The sequence below is a fragment of the Cornus florida genome, unplaced genomic scaffold (genome assembly GCF_030987335.1).
Source record: "Cornus florida cultivar Cherokee Brave unplaced genomic scaffold, ASM3098733v1 CherokeeBrave_3.0.0_Hap2_Chr01, whole genome shotgun sequence".
In the NCBI taxonomy this organism is placed as follows: Eukaryota; Viridiplantae; Streptophyta; class Magnoliopsida; order Cornales; family Cornaceae; genus Cornus; species Cornus florida.
In genome coordinates this window covers 39317564-39332470 of record NW_026775571.1, presented here as the reverse complement: position 1 = coordinate 39332470, position 14907 = coordinate 39317564, and positions in this window count along the sequence as shown.

Below are 14907 nucleotides of genomic sequence, written 5' to 3'. Positions count from 1 at the left end.
TAAATTGAGTCTTTGTTGCAAATAAATTACACATATTTTATTAAAAACTTGAAATTTGGATCTTGCACTATGGAGGGTAGAGATTATAACAATATAGTACAGTCTCGAAAATTCAATTTGAAAAACAATTAAATTAACTATTTATCTCACAAGGGCATACTAAGCTCTTATAACTTTTAAAGATTTATAAATAAATAACACAAGTATAGAAAGATGATACATATTGACATTGTACTTTTCTATTACTATACCCCATTACTTTTGCTTAAGAAATTATTTATATAATTATCTTTTAAATGCTCTATTTCTTCTTTTTTTTTTTTCTTTTTTTTTTTCATAGGCCAAAAACGCATGCATCACTCACACACTTACTTTGTCCATACCACTAGACCACAAGACTCTTGGTCACTTCATATTACAAAAGTAAAACAAAATTCAAGTCCGTAAGGGTATGTTTGGTGTAGTGGAAAAGAAAAGAAATTATAATATTAGTGGGGGAAAAAAAAAATAGGAGTTGGTTGACACTTACCATGTTTGGTTAACTAATAAAGGGGAAAATTTTTGGAAGGATAATAATCACAGTTGAAGAAAGAAATGAAATGAAACTATTTTAATGAATTTACCACCATATCCTTTTCATTAGGGATGACAGTCGAGTTGTTCATTAGGTGTAATGTCATTTGCAGGTATGATTTCTGAGAGGCCATCATCTCAGATAATGCAAAGAATCTCGAGAATGACTATGTCGGGAAGGCCAACGAGCAATTCAAGATATCTCAGTACTACTCAGTCACATATCGACCTCAAATGAACAGAACCGTTAAAGCAGCTAACAAAAATATTAAATAGATTCTTAGAAGGATGACAAGCGTCTCCCGTGATTGGCATGAGAAGTTCCATATGCCCACATTGCCTACCACACTTTTTTTTAATATCAAAAGGGGCCACCCCATATTATGTGGTATATGGGATGGAGACAGTTCTACTCGTAAAAGTAGAGATCCCCTCACTCAGAATCCTCATGTAAGCTTAGCTTGAGGAAGCGAAATGGGTACAATCCCAATATGACCAACTCTGCCTAATAGATGAAAAGCAACTGAGAGCTATTTGTTACGGCCAATGCTACCGGCGGCGCACCGCTCAGGCTTACAACAAGAAGGTTAAACATCGTCATTTCAAGGATGGAGGCCTTTTTCTCAAAAAGATCTCTACGTGCCAAGATAAAGCTAAATAACATTTTGCCCCGCAACTATGAAGGGCCATTTGTCGTGAAAAGAGTCTTAACTAGAGGAGCCCTCATTCTTACAGAAATGGATGGAGAATAATTCCCATAGCCAATAATTCAGATGTTGTCAAGCTCTACTATGTATAAAGAGAGTGGGCTCGGTCAGGGTGACGGAAGGCCCTTATTTCTATATATACATCGAACCCTTTTCCCTAACCATAAGGTGGGGCAATTTTTGAGTTTCGAGCCCACTTCTTATTATATTCTTGTACAATTCTAAGTCAAGGCAATACCCTTCTTCAAAAAGAAGTAAAACAAATCAATAAAAATCAAGCAATTAAGCCCCCCAACAAAGTTGGGAAAATTTTTAAGAAATTAACACTCGAAGTTTGCAACCCCTTTCCAAAAAATTTCTCACTACTCCAACCGATTGGGGTAGATCTCAAAATATCTCCTTCAACCCACTTACCACTCAAGCCTTTCAAAAGTTCTTCCTAATTGACTGTACTCTAAGGTAAGGGAGAGAAAGAGTCAGACTTAGTGAGGACCTGAGAGTCAGGCACTAAGGGTAAAGAAGTGTTCAACCGGGCCTAGCGTAAAATCCGAAAGGGTGCTAAGTCCAAAACAAAGATTTCTTCTAGTTCAATATAAGCACAATTCAAGACATTATCATTGCATACAGCGCCCTCAGTCATATTAATCATCGTATTGAACCTCGTCTTCAACCCATAGCTGGGTTGAACTACGTTAGACCTTATTCCTTGTTTAAAAGATACGTAGGCGACTTGGGTTATGCCCCGGGTTCGATCACCACCCAAAAAAAAAAAAAAAAAAAAAAAACAACCATCTTCATTCTGCATTCCAAAAGTCTGTCATAACAACAACTTCAGCATATCTCAGAAGCCTATGGTAACATCAATTCCAGCATGAGAAGTAGTACAGGGAGTAAAGTGTTAAAAAATGAAAGTATAATTATTTATTTATTTATAAAGTAACCCTTATATATATATATATTTTTTTTTTTTTCAAAAAAAAAAAAAAACCTTTTTGGTAATTTTATTTGTCAATTAACGATTTCGTTGATGATTTGTCTTTATATGAAACTTTTTGTAGTACATGGGGTGGTTTGATAATACAGCGGGTAAAATGTCAAAAAAATGAAAATGAGAGAGGGGGGGGGGGGGGGGGGGGATGGCTCACCCTCCAAAACCCCCGAACAAAATTTTAAAAAGATAATATTTATGGTTATTTATGGTGAATTGCAAAAAAAAAATTACTTGTGACCCCTCAAAATTCATTGAACAATTTTATTCTTTTTTTTTAAAAAAATCAAAATTAGTAAGAAAAAGTATTAATTATTATTTTAATTCTTGGTACAACGTACTCTATTCATATATATACACACACACACACACACATATATATATATATTATTTGTTATGAATCAAGAGAGAAGAAAAAAAATATATATCTGACACCTGTTAACTTCATTTATCAGTTGTCAACTGATTTTCTCCATTTTGTTCTTCTCATATAATTTATAGACATGCAAGGGAAAAATAAATATAGAAGTGCTCTTAAAAATATACATTAAAATTGCATTGGAAGATAATTTGTTACATGTATTTTATTTTATTTTTAGGAGTTAATTTTAGTTTACTATAACACCAACCAACCCCCTCAGCAACACCTCTGATCCTAAATCAATAAAGTAGTAAGAAGATGCTATTACATTGCACTTTTGTATTACTATATGGTGGAAAATATATGTTTTATGTGACATTTAAGATATAACAAACTTTATATTAATATGCTATGAGATAATTAATAATATACAAGAAATAATTAATTAAATGTTCAACTCAATATTTAATTAAACATGCAAAATAATACAATAAAATAATATATAATAATAATAAAATAAAGGACCTCGACTAAGGCTAGTATTTGATACTATGTCCTTAAGACAATTTACACCCCGCATGGTGCGACGAACTCCATGGTGATTATCTCACAGGATACAATGGTCTCCATCCACCAGTAGCAGCACTTTAAACTCATGGATATGGCGAATCACCTCTGTGTAATACTCTTTTTGATTAAAAAATGCATCTCTTCTATATAAAGAATGAATTTGGGTTTGATCTGAACCATTTGGCTCGGACTAATTGCAATATGGCTCATTGCTATAGATGTTGGGTCTAGTGGTTTGAACTACTTGACCAATGGATTTGAACCACCTGGGTTTAAAAGAGAGAGAGAGAAGTATGAGAATTCACGTAGAATTATGTGAATTCAAAATATTCCATGCAGCCTTGGGATGTTGGGTATTTATAGATAAAGTAGTGTCTAATGGGATTGGGTGCATCACTTCACCATCCATTACAACATTCCAGATTAACTACAATATCGTTTTATTCTAGAAACATCTGAAATATGGCGTCTATTCGTTAGAGGACACGACCAACGGATGCAATGGTTCAAAGGGTTGTGTTAGTTTAGCCTACAACTGCCTCTTTGGATTCCCTGACTTCATCGATCTTTTCTATTCTTCTTTGAAAAACTTCTTTTTTTCTTCTACCCTAGTTATGGCAATGGCCATATATATTTTTTAACTAATATATTATATGAATGTAAAGTTGGAAATTTATATATATATAAATAATAAAAATTATTTATGGTCCTATGCACTATGTTTTCTAAAATAGGATTGCAATGTGATTATTGATACTTGATGGATTGGGTTATACTTTCCAATTTGGTGGTCTAATTGGGAGTATGGTTTTATACGATTGGATTGTGGTTTTCCAACTTATTTGGTATGATTTAATTCTAACCATTTATATCTAAGTTTCTATGATAGGAAGGAAGACTTAGGTATGTTTATTTGTAGAGAAGCCGTCCCCCCCCCCCCCTATTGTTGATATAAATAAGGGTTTTAAACCCTTATTCAGCCCTATCGAATGACAACTTTCAGAAAGGGGTAAAACATTCTAATGTTTTGCAGGATTACAAAGAATTGTAAGGTTATCATCCAAAATCAAAAGGTATATCTGATTTAATTATCAATTAGGTACGAGACTAAATTCTCTATTTAATTAATTGTAATATTCGTGATTTCTATATATGAATTATTTGATTAAAACTCAACAATTGGTATCAAGGTCATGCTAGTACTATAATTTATTTTGTAGAAATCATGAAAAAGAATTAAATATATACTATAAATTATTTCAACACACAACATATAATTTTAGGTGGCTGATTTTCTCTTTGGGTCACTGTATGTATAATTCATCTGATTATTGCCTTCGATTCGTACTATACATTAGCATCTAAAACTGGATGTTAGTTCTAACCTCGTTAAACGTGTGTGGCCAATTTAAAGGATTGTTGTTAGTTGTTAAATATCCATTAATTGTTGCCTGTGTGTACCACCAACAATTGATTCATATATGCTTATTATTATTGAATCGTATTTGATATCTTTGCCATGAGGTGTGGATCTCGAATCGTGTGCGTGAAGTTGGATATCATAAAAGCTTTAATATCTTTAGTTATGGGGTCTATGGTTTAGGATAACCCACATGTAAAGTGTAATACGGAGTATATATTTATATATCCTTGTTTCATATTGCATCACACTAAATATATATAGTCTGTACATGACCTAATTGTTTCTTTTTGAAACTAAATTGATTGTGACGGCCTAAGTTTTTCAACCCGGTGCGTCAGTGATGAACCGAAAGTTGATCCAATAACGGATCCGAAATGCGGAAGCAAATGATAAACCAAGGTCTCAAGAGATAGGAGTCATTCCTAAGACACAAATGTGACCCTCCATGAGGTCACGAAACTTAAAGAGGACAAAAACGGAAACAACGGTCAAAAAGGACAAAATTTGCTATCCAAGGGGCAAAAAGGTCAATTCCCAATTAAAAGGAGGAACTTGACTCTAAATAAGTCAAACAAGGTTAATACAACCTAATCTAATCATTTTGATACATTCTAAGAGGTTCCATGAACATTGGCTAAGAATTCCATAAAATGCCCCGTCCCGGTTGAAGTGAAAACTGACACTGCTTCACTAAAACATACATAACTCCCACCATGTTTGGAATTTGATAATGGGATTGGTACCATTGGAAAGCGGACTCAAAATTCTTCGATTTAGGCTAAAGAATCACCCCATTTGGATTAGAAATGAAGAAGTTATGACCCGTTGAAGTTGGATGTTTAGTGCTGGAACTCCACAAAGACTAGGCTAGGGATCAAGCTATTTCGGTCGACCGAAGTGGACTTTGGGACAATCAAAATGAAAGTACTGAGACCTAAAAACATGAAGAAAAGATGCAATTCATTTCGGTAGACTGAAATAAGGGTTCAGTCGACCGAAATGAGCTTTGAACAATTGATTTGGCTACTGGAATGCGATGTTACTATACAAATACCAAACCATTTGACATTGGTTGACCGAAATGGAGTTTTAGTCGACCGAAACACCACAAAATCCTGCTGCTGAACCTGCTATAAGCCTAAGGTGTTAAGGTACTACCTCAACTTGAATCCTATGATGATTTGATTCATAATGAATATGTAAAAACTGATTTTTCATGAGTTTTTGAGAATGTGAACATGCCAACAACCTTGATATGAATAAATAAACATAAAACCATGGCCCATGGCCTCATACACATCATTTACAAAGTTTTCATATGTCAAACCTCAAGCTTTGGTTTAAATACACTTTTGATGCAAAGGTTGATACTAAAAGTGTCTAAGTACAAAAGTATACATGTTTGGCCCTTGGCCTCTTTACATACATATTTATAATGTCAATAGTAAATGTTTGAGTGTCATTACATATCAAGAAAGCTACTAAAGCTCCAAAAGAACCATACACCTATGACATTCAAAATATGATATCAAAAGAAAGGCATGCTAAACACTTGCATGTCAATATACAAAAATGCTTCATTTAACTCAAAAGCTTCTAAGGATGATGAGCCTCTAAGAACATAGTCTCTTTACCTGAAAAACAACCCAAACCACTAGGGTGAGTAATCAAGTTACTCGTAGGATGTGGTGCATGCGCATACCCTATAGTTTCAAGTATAATGTGAACCAAACATAGACCATCACAAGGGTGCATTCCACCTAACGTCTATATTCCCATAGTGCTCTAAGGGATCATCTCAAGCTATACAAATGTTGAAACGGTAACATATAACATCCAAGTATACATAAGCAAGTACACTAACCACATTAAACTAAGATTTACCAAATCACAAGCTACAAGAAATCCATGATTTACAACTTGGAAAGTAATACGAAATCAAGTAATTGAAAGACTAGAATATGTGGCCACGAGACCATACAAGTTATTTTGGGTAATTATGACCCACAAGGTACTACTTAGTGCGCACTATGACTTAAGAGAATTCCCACCCTCCGTACTAGGACCAAACTCTAGCCATCAAACATTTCATATCCTTACAAACTTCCAAAAATCAACAAGTTCATGACATTTATACAATCTCAATGCATAAACTACCTACCAAGCACAAGTAGGGTAAAACCACACAAACCATGCCCTAAGGTTTCATGTCTAAAGTGGCAAGCTAATGATACTACACATTATGCCACATGGATTTAATATTAATGTAGGCTACAATTACTAATTATGCAATATAGCAATTTATTTACAAACAATTTCAAGTGATACTTACAAGTCTTTCAATGAAATCTATATTACTTAACAACACAAAAGTAATCTCAAGATATTCATCATAAATCCTCAATGAAATCACAAGTAATAGGCAAATCATTAAGCAATAATCCACCTATACAATTTAATAGTTATATACATGCTTTAATTCACAAATCCTAAGTCAAGCATACAAAATCTCTATTGATATGCAAATACAAGAATTTTAAAGCATGTAATCAATATATATCAAGCTCCAATATATATAAAACCCAAAGAGGATAAACATACAACCACCTCTACCTCAATAGAGAATTGAATCTCTATAATCCAAGCAACCAAGCCCTAAATGTAAAACAAGTTTAGGGTTATTGAAGAAGAGAGTGAGAGGAGTCTTTTTTCTCCCAAGGTTTCTACTCTAAGGTGTAAGGAAGTGAGCCAAATTGAAGGGAGAAGCTATGAACTAAGCTTTCCTCCAATGGTGGATTTGCTAGGGATAATGAAATGAAGAAGGTAAAGTGTAAAATGGTGAGTGGAAGGGGTAGAAATCCTCCACTCACTATGTACTCTTGCACTACCTCTCACACACACACAATGCAAGACTAAACCTTGATCCTACACTTGTCACTAATCCAATGCCTCTTCCAAGACTAAATCCCAAGCCCACACTTGTCACAAATCAAAGGCTACATGTGCACTAATCTAAGGTCTACACATGGATGAATCTCCACCTACCAAATGTCAAGAGGTCATGGTGACAAGTCTCTTCACCAAAATGCCTACAATGGCTTCATGAGAGTGTGACACTTGTCACACTTTTCAAAAATTACAAAATGGTCCTTTTTCAAAATATCTTCTAAAATAAATTGCAAAAAGGTCCGTAAAACGAAAAATAATTATTTCACATAATTACACTAAAACCCCAAAAATTAAAAATAATTACACTAAGGTATGCATTCATGCCCTTTACAAGAAAAGTACTAATCTAGCATGCTTTTCAAGAAAAGTAAAAATACCAATGTCATGAAAATCAAATATTATGAATGCATGCAAAACCGGAATCAAATCCGAGCACAACAAGTGAGGTTATGCAAGGAAAAACGAAAAAACGACTAAAAGATGAAATAAGGAAAAGACAAAAAAAGAAAATCGTTGAAAATGGAAAAGGAGGAAAAAGACCGGGTCATTACAACCTACCCTCCTTAAAAGGATTTCGTCGCCGAAATCAAGTCGTACCTGAATGGGAGAACAAATAGGGATACCGAGAGCGAACCTCCTGTTCGAGCTCCCAGGTAGCCTCCTCAACGCCGTGATGTCTCCACAAGACCTTAACCAATGGAATGGTCTTGGTCCGCAAAACCTGCTCCCGTGAATCAAGAATCTGGACCGGACCTTCCTCGTAGGTCATGTCCTCATCAACAACAACATCTGTCCACCGTAAAACATGCGATGAATCCGGCTCGTAATTCCTTAACATAGATACATGGAAAATGTCGCGAACCCTATCCAAGTCTAGCGGCAATGCCAAACGATAAGCAACTTCACCGACGCGCTCCAAAATCTGAAATGGTCCAATGAACCTAGGAGACAACTTGCCTGTCTATCTAAATCTCAAAAGTCCCTTCCGTAGAGAAATCTTGAGAAAGACGTGGTCCCCTACCTCAAAAGACAAGGATCTCCTCCTCTTATCAGCATAACTCCTCTATCTGCTCCGAGCTGTAGCCAACCGCTGCCGAATCAACTTAATTTTCTCTGTAGTCTCAAAGATAATATCGGGACCTAAGGCGACTGTATCACCTACCTCGGTCCAACAAACTGGAGATCTACAAGGTTTGCCATACAACACCTCAAAAGGTGCCATGCCAATACTGGTCTGGTAACTGTTGTTGTAGGCAAACTTAACCAAGGGTAAGTAGTCTTCCCAACTACCCCTAAAATCCAAAATGCAAGCCCGTAGCATATCCTCCAATATTTGAATGGTACGTTCTGACTAACCATCAGTCTGAGGATGGAATGCCGTGTTGAAATGAAGCCCCGTGTCAAGAGCCTCCTGAAAACTGTGCCAAAAGTGAGATGTGAACCTGGGATCCCTATCCGAAACAATGGATACTGGAACCCCATGAAGCCTGACAATCTACCCCCCATACAGTCCACTAAGTCTCTCTGCGTCATCTGTCACTGCCATAGGCAAAAAGTGAGCCGTCTTAGTCAATCTATCAACAATGACCCAAACGGCATCATTCCCTGCCTTGGATCTCGGAAGTCCCGTCACGAAATCCATAGTGATGTGCTCCCACTTCCACTCTGCCACTGGTAGTGGTTGCAACAAACCTGCCGGTCTCTGATGCTCTGCCTTCACTTGTTGACAATTGAGGCATTTAGCCACGAACTGAGAAACATCCCGTTTCATGCCTTTCCACCAAAACTGTCTCCGCAAATTGTGATACATCTTTGTACCACCAGGATGAACTGCAAGTCGAGAATGGTGAAAATCCCGAAGAACAACGTTACGACAAAGCAAAGGAACAAACATCCTTCCTCTGTACCTGAGACCACTGTCTGACTGTAAGGTCCAACCCTCTACATTCCCACCGCCTGAAATCTGATCGTGGATGGACTTCATCTCCCCATCCTCCTGCTGTGCCTCAATAACTCTGCTAACAAGAGCCGGTTGAGCCACAAGGCTAAACAAAATAGCCGGTGAAACATCCTCATACAACTGCAAACCAAGATCTGCAAGCTCTTCTAGCATCTTCCATCTGTGAATGGAAATGCTAGCAAGAGTACCCCGTGACTTCCTACTCAATGCATCAGCCACCACATTGGCCTTCCTCGGATGATACTGCAACACAAAGTCATAGTCCTCTATGAACTCAACCCATCTGCACTGTCTCAAATTCAAATCCTTTTGAGAGAAGAGATATTTGAGACTTTTGTGATCGGAGAAAACTTCGAACTTCTCCCCATACAAATAGTGTCTCTACCCTTTAAGGGCAAAGATAACTGCTGCCAACTCCAAATTATGTGTCGGATAGACTAACTCGTGAGTCTTCAACTGTCGAGACCCATAAGCCACCACCCGTTCAGTCTACATCAGAATACAACCTAAACCTTCTCGCGAAGCATCACAATAGACCACGTAACCCAAACCACGTTCAGGTATGATCAAAACTGGAGCTGATGTCAACCTGACCTTCAACTCCTGAAAAGCAAAATCACAAGCCTCATTCCATATGAACTTGACCCCTTTGCGAGTAAGTCGAGTCATAGGTGCCGCTAGATGAGAGAAATCCCGAACAAATCTCCTGCAATAGCCGGCTAGGCCAAGAAAGCTTCGAATCTTAAACACTGTCTTTGGACGCTCCTAATCCATCACAGACTCAATCTTTGACGGATCCATTATAACACCGCCCCCTGACACGACGTGTCCAAGGAACTTCACCCCTGGTAGCCAAAATTCGCATTTCTCGAATTTGGCATATAATTGGTTATCCCTATGGATCTGTAAAACTGTTCTCAAGTGATACTCATGCTCCTCCCTCGAAGCTGAGTACACGAGAATATCATCAACGAACACCACCACAAACTTGTCAAGATAGTCACTGAATACACGGTTCATCAAGTCCATGAAAGCTGGTGGAGTATTGGTCAAACCAAATGGCATCACTAGAAACTCATAATGGCCATACTATGTACGAAAAGCGGTCTTGGATATATCTTCATCCTTAACCCTTAACTGATAGTAACCTGACCTCAAATCAATCTTTGAAAAGCATGTCGCTCCCTTCAACTGATCAAACAAGTCATCAATCCTAGGCAAAGGATACCTGTTCTTGATCGTAGCTTGATTTAACTTGCAATAATCGATGCAAAGTCTCAAAGAGCCATCTTTCTTCTTCGCAAAAAGAACCGGTGCTCCCCATGGTGAAGCACTAGGATGAATAAAGCCCTTAACTTTCAAATCATCCAACTGACTTTTCAGCTCATCAAGCTCTGTCGGTGCCATACGGTGCGGTGCCATAAAGATGGGTGCTGTACCGGGAATGACATCAATAGCGAAAACCACTTCCCTTAAAGGAGGCAATTCCGTTAGCTCCTCTGGAAAGACATCAACAAAATCCTCAACAACTGCCGGAAGAACACGGCCCAAATTGCTATCTTCGTCAACTAGCAAACTAGCCAAGTAGGATTTGTGGCAACTCCAGTCACCAATGCTGAAAACCATTGCCGAGTGGGAATCACTCCAATCTCCCACAAAATAGAAATAATCTCCCTTGGGAGTGCAAACGGACACCCTCCCGCGGAAGCAGTCAATCGTAGCCCAAAAGAATGATAACCAATCCATCCCAAGAATGACGTCAAAGCTCATCAATGTTGAGAACAACAAAATCGAACTCTAAGGTCCGCCCAGCTATCTCAATAGCACAATCCCCGACAAACAGGATCCAAAGACACTGAACCCCTAATTGGTGTGTCAACACAAAGAAGGCTGTTCCGAAGTGTGACCTCCAGACCCAATGAATGTGCAAATGATGCAGAAATGAAAGAATGCGATGCACCTGTGTCAACAAGAACTCTAGCCCAAGAACTGAAAACTGGAAAGATACCTCAAACTGTAGAAGTCCCTGCAGAGGTATCGGCCTGCGGCAATGCGTAAGCCCGTCCCTGAGCCCTCGATTGCTGAGAACTGCCCTGGTGGCCCGACTGATGTCTGAAAGCAGTAGGTGTAGAACCTCTGACCGGATAAGAACCAACTGGTGGTGCCACCGGCTGTGGTACCTGAGGCACCCTAAAACCTGAATGCACAACTGCTGACTGTGCCGGTGCGACTGGTGAACCTATGCCACTCTGAGTCCCGCCTTGCAATTTCGGACAGTCTCTCCTAAAATGACCTGGTTGTTTGCAATAATGACAAGCTCCGCGAACCCCCTTCATTGAAGCTGTAGGCTTACTAGTCTGTGACTGACTGGCCTGTGACTGAAGCTGTGGGCAGCGAGGCTTGATATGCCTCGGCTGCTGACAATGGTGACAAATCACTCCTCGGGCCAACCCCGAAGATACTGGAACTGCAGATATAGACCGGGCCTGCTATGACTGTCCTTGAGTGCGTGAACTGTCCCCGGCCTTAGCCTTCTTCCACTGGCCCCCGGAAGATGACGGAGTGTCGCCGCGAGGCTGCTTGTATGAACCCCTGATCCGTAACTGATCCCGTTCCTTTGCTTCAGCTAGCATAGCCCTCTGGACCACTTCCCTGTAGGTCTTCAAATCAAGAATGGAGACCCATGGCCTGATGTCAAGATATAGCCTATCCTGAAACTTCATTGCCCTGGCCTCGTCTGTCGTTACCATATCTTCGGTATAACGAGAGAGAGAAGTAAATCGTGTCTCATACTCAATAAAACTCATAGTGCCCTGATAAAGACCTGCGAACTGTGTCCTCATCTCCCACCTCATAGCCCTAGGAAAGAAGCACTCGAAGAACAAACCCCTGAACTCATTCCAAGTCATCAACTCAACATTGTGGACATTGGTCATAAACCTCCACCAGATATCTGCATCCCCCATGAACAAAGAAGTAGTCAAGGAAATCCTTAACTTGTCCGTGGGTACCGCAAAACTGTCTAACTTGCGAACCATAAGGTCCAACCAAGCCTCCGAGACTAGCGGATTTGAACTCCCCATAAATGGATCAATCTTGACCCTCTGTAGTCGCATAAAGTACTCTAGTGCCTCGTTGACTACTGGTGGCGGTGCCGGTGCCGGAATCTTTATCCCTACCACCTACCTGCGTATCAACTCCTGTAGAGATTCAGTAATCCCCTGATTGATTCCCTGAGCCACTCACTCTTCATAAGTCGGTGCTCGTGGCGGATTAGCGTCCACGCCACGAATTGGAATCCTGGGCCTCCCCGGACCTCGTGTGAACTCGGTGTCAGCCACCTGCTCCTCAGTGCCCTGACACGAAGACTCTCCATGCGTGACAACCATGACGCTAAACGCACGAAAGAAATGAGGTCAACAATAACATATGTTATTATGACCAAGTGCAATTCACACTATGAATGCACAAGACATGAAGCAAGACGAGATATGCAACATACCGTTATGCTAAAGCAGTTAAAGAAAGCTCTTAAAATAATTAAGCACTTAAGCAGATAAGCATACATATCAAACAAAGGTGCTCTTAACCACATAGGTATACAAGCATAAAGACATGTCATACTACTAAGCATGTTATCACGAAACACCTAAACATGTTATAATCCCAAAACATGTAATTAAAAGCATGTGAATGCATCAAGGTACATCAAAAAAAGCATGATATGCACCCAAAACCCGTCGTCCTAAGGTATTCAAACCTAGGAGCTCTGATACCATTTGTAACAGCCCAAGTTTTTCAACCCGGTGCGTCAGTGATGAATCGAAAGTTGATCCGATAACGGATCCGAAATGCGAAAGCAAATGATAAACCAAGGTATCAAGAGATAAGAGTCACTCCTAAGACACAAATGTGACCCTCTATGAGGTCACGAAACTTAAAGAGGACAAAAATGAAAAGAACGGTAAAAAAGGACAAAATTTGCTATCCAAGGGGTAAAAAGGTCAATTCCTAATTAAAAGGAGGAAATTGACTCTAAACAAGTAAAACAAGGTTAATACAACCTAATCTAATCATTTTGAAACATTCCAAGAGGTTCCATGAACATTGGCTAAGAATTCCACAAAATGCCCCGTCCCGGTTGAAGTGAAAACTGAAACTGCTTCACTAAAACATACATAACTCCCACCATGTTTGGAATTTGATAATGGGATTGGTACCATTGGAAAGCTGACTCAAAATTCTTAAGTTTAGGCTGAAGAATCACCCTATTTTGATTAGAAATGAAGAAGTTATGACCCGTTGAAGTTGGATGATCAGTGCTAGAACTCCACAGAGACTAGGCTCAGGATTAAGCTATTTTGGTCGACCGAAGTGGACTTTTGGACGATCAAAATGAAAGTACTGAGTCCTGAAAACATGAAGAAAAGATGCAATTCATTTCGGTAGACCGAAATGAGCTTTGAACAGTTGATTTGGCTACTGGAATGCGATGTTACTATACAAATACCAAACCATTTGACATTGGTCAACCGAAATGGAGTTTCAGTCGACTGAAACACCACAAAATCCTGCTACTGAACCTGCTATGAGCCTAAGGTGTTAAGGTACTACCTCAACTTGAATCCCATGATGATTTGATTCACAATGAATATGTAAAAATTGATTTTTCATGAGTTTTTGAGAATGTGAACATGCCAACAACCTTGATATGAATAAATAAACATAAAATCATAGCCCATGGTCTCATACACATCATTTACAAGGTTTTCATATATCAAACCTCAAGCTTTGGTTTAAATACACTTTTGATGCAAAGGTTGATACCAAAAGTGTCTAAGTACAATAGTATACATGTTTGGCCCTTGGCCTCTTTACATACATATTTATAATGTCAAAAGTAAATGTTTGAGTGTCATTACATATCAAGAAAGCTACTAAATCTCCAAAAGTACCATACACCCATGTCATTCAAAATATGATATCAAAAGAAAGGCATGCTAAACACTTGCATGCACATATACAAAAATGCTTCATTTAGCTTAAAAGCTTCTAAGGATGATGAGCCTCCAAGAACATAGTCTCTTTACCTGAAAAACAACAGAAACCATTAGTGTGAGTAATCAAGTTACTCGTACGATGTGGTGCATGCGCATACCCTATAGTTTCAAGTATAATGTGAACCAAACATAGACCATCACAAGGGTGCATTCCACCTAATGTCTATGTTCCCATGGTGCTCTAAGGGATCATCTCAAGCTATACAAATGTTGAAACGGTAACACATAACATCCAAGTATACATAAGCAAGTACACTAACCACATTAAACTAAGATTTACCAAATCACAAGCTACAAGAAATCCATGATTTACAAC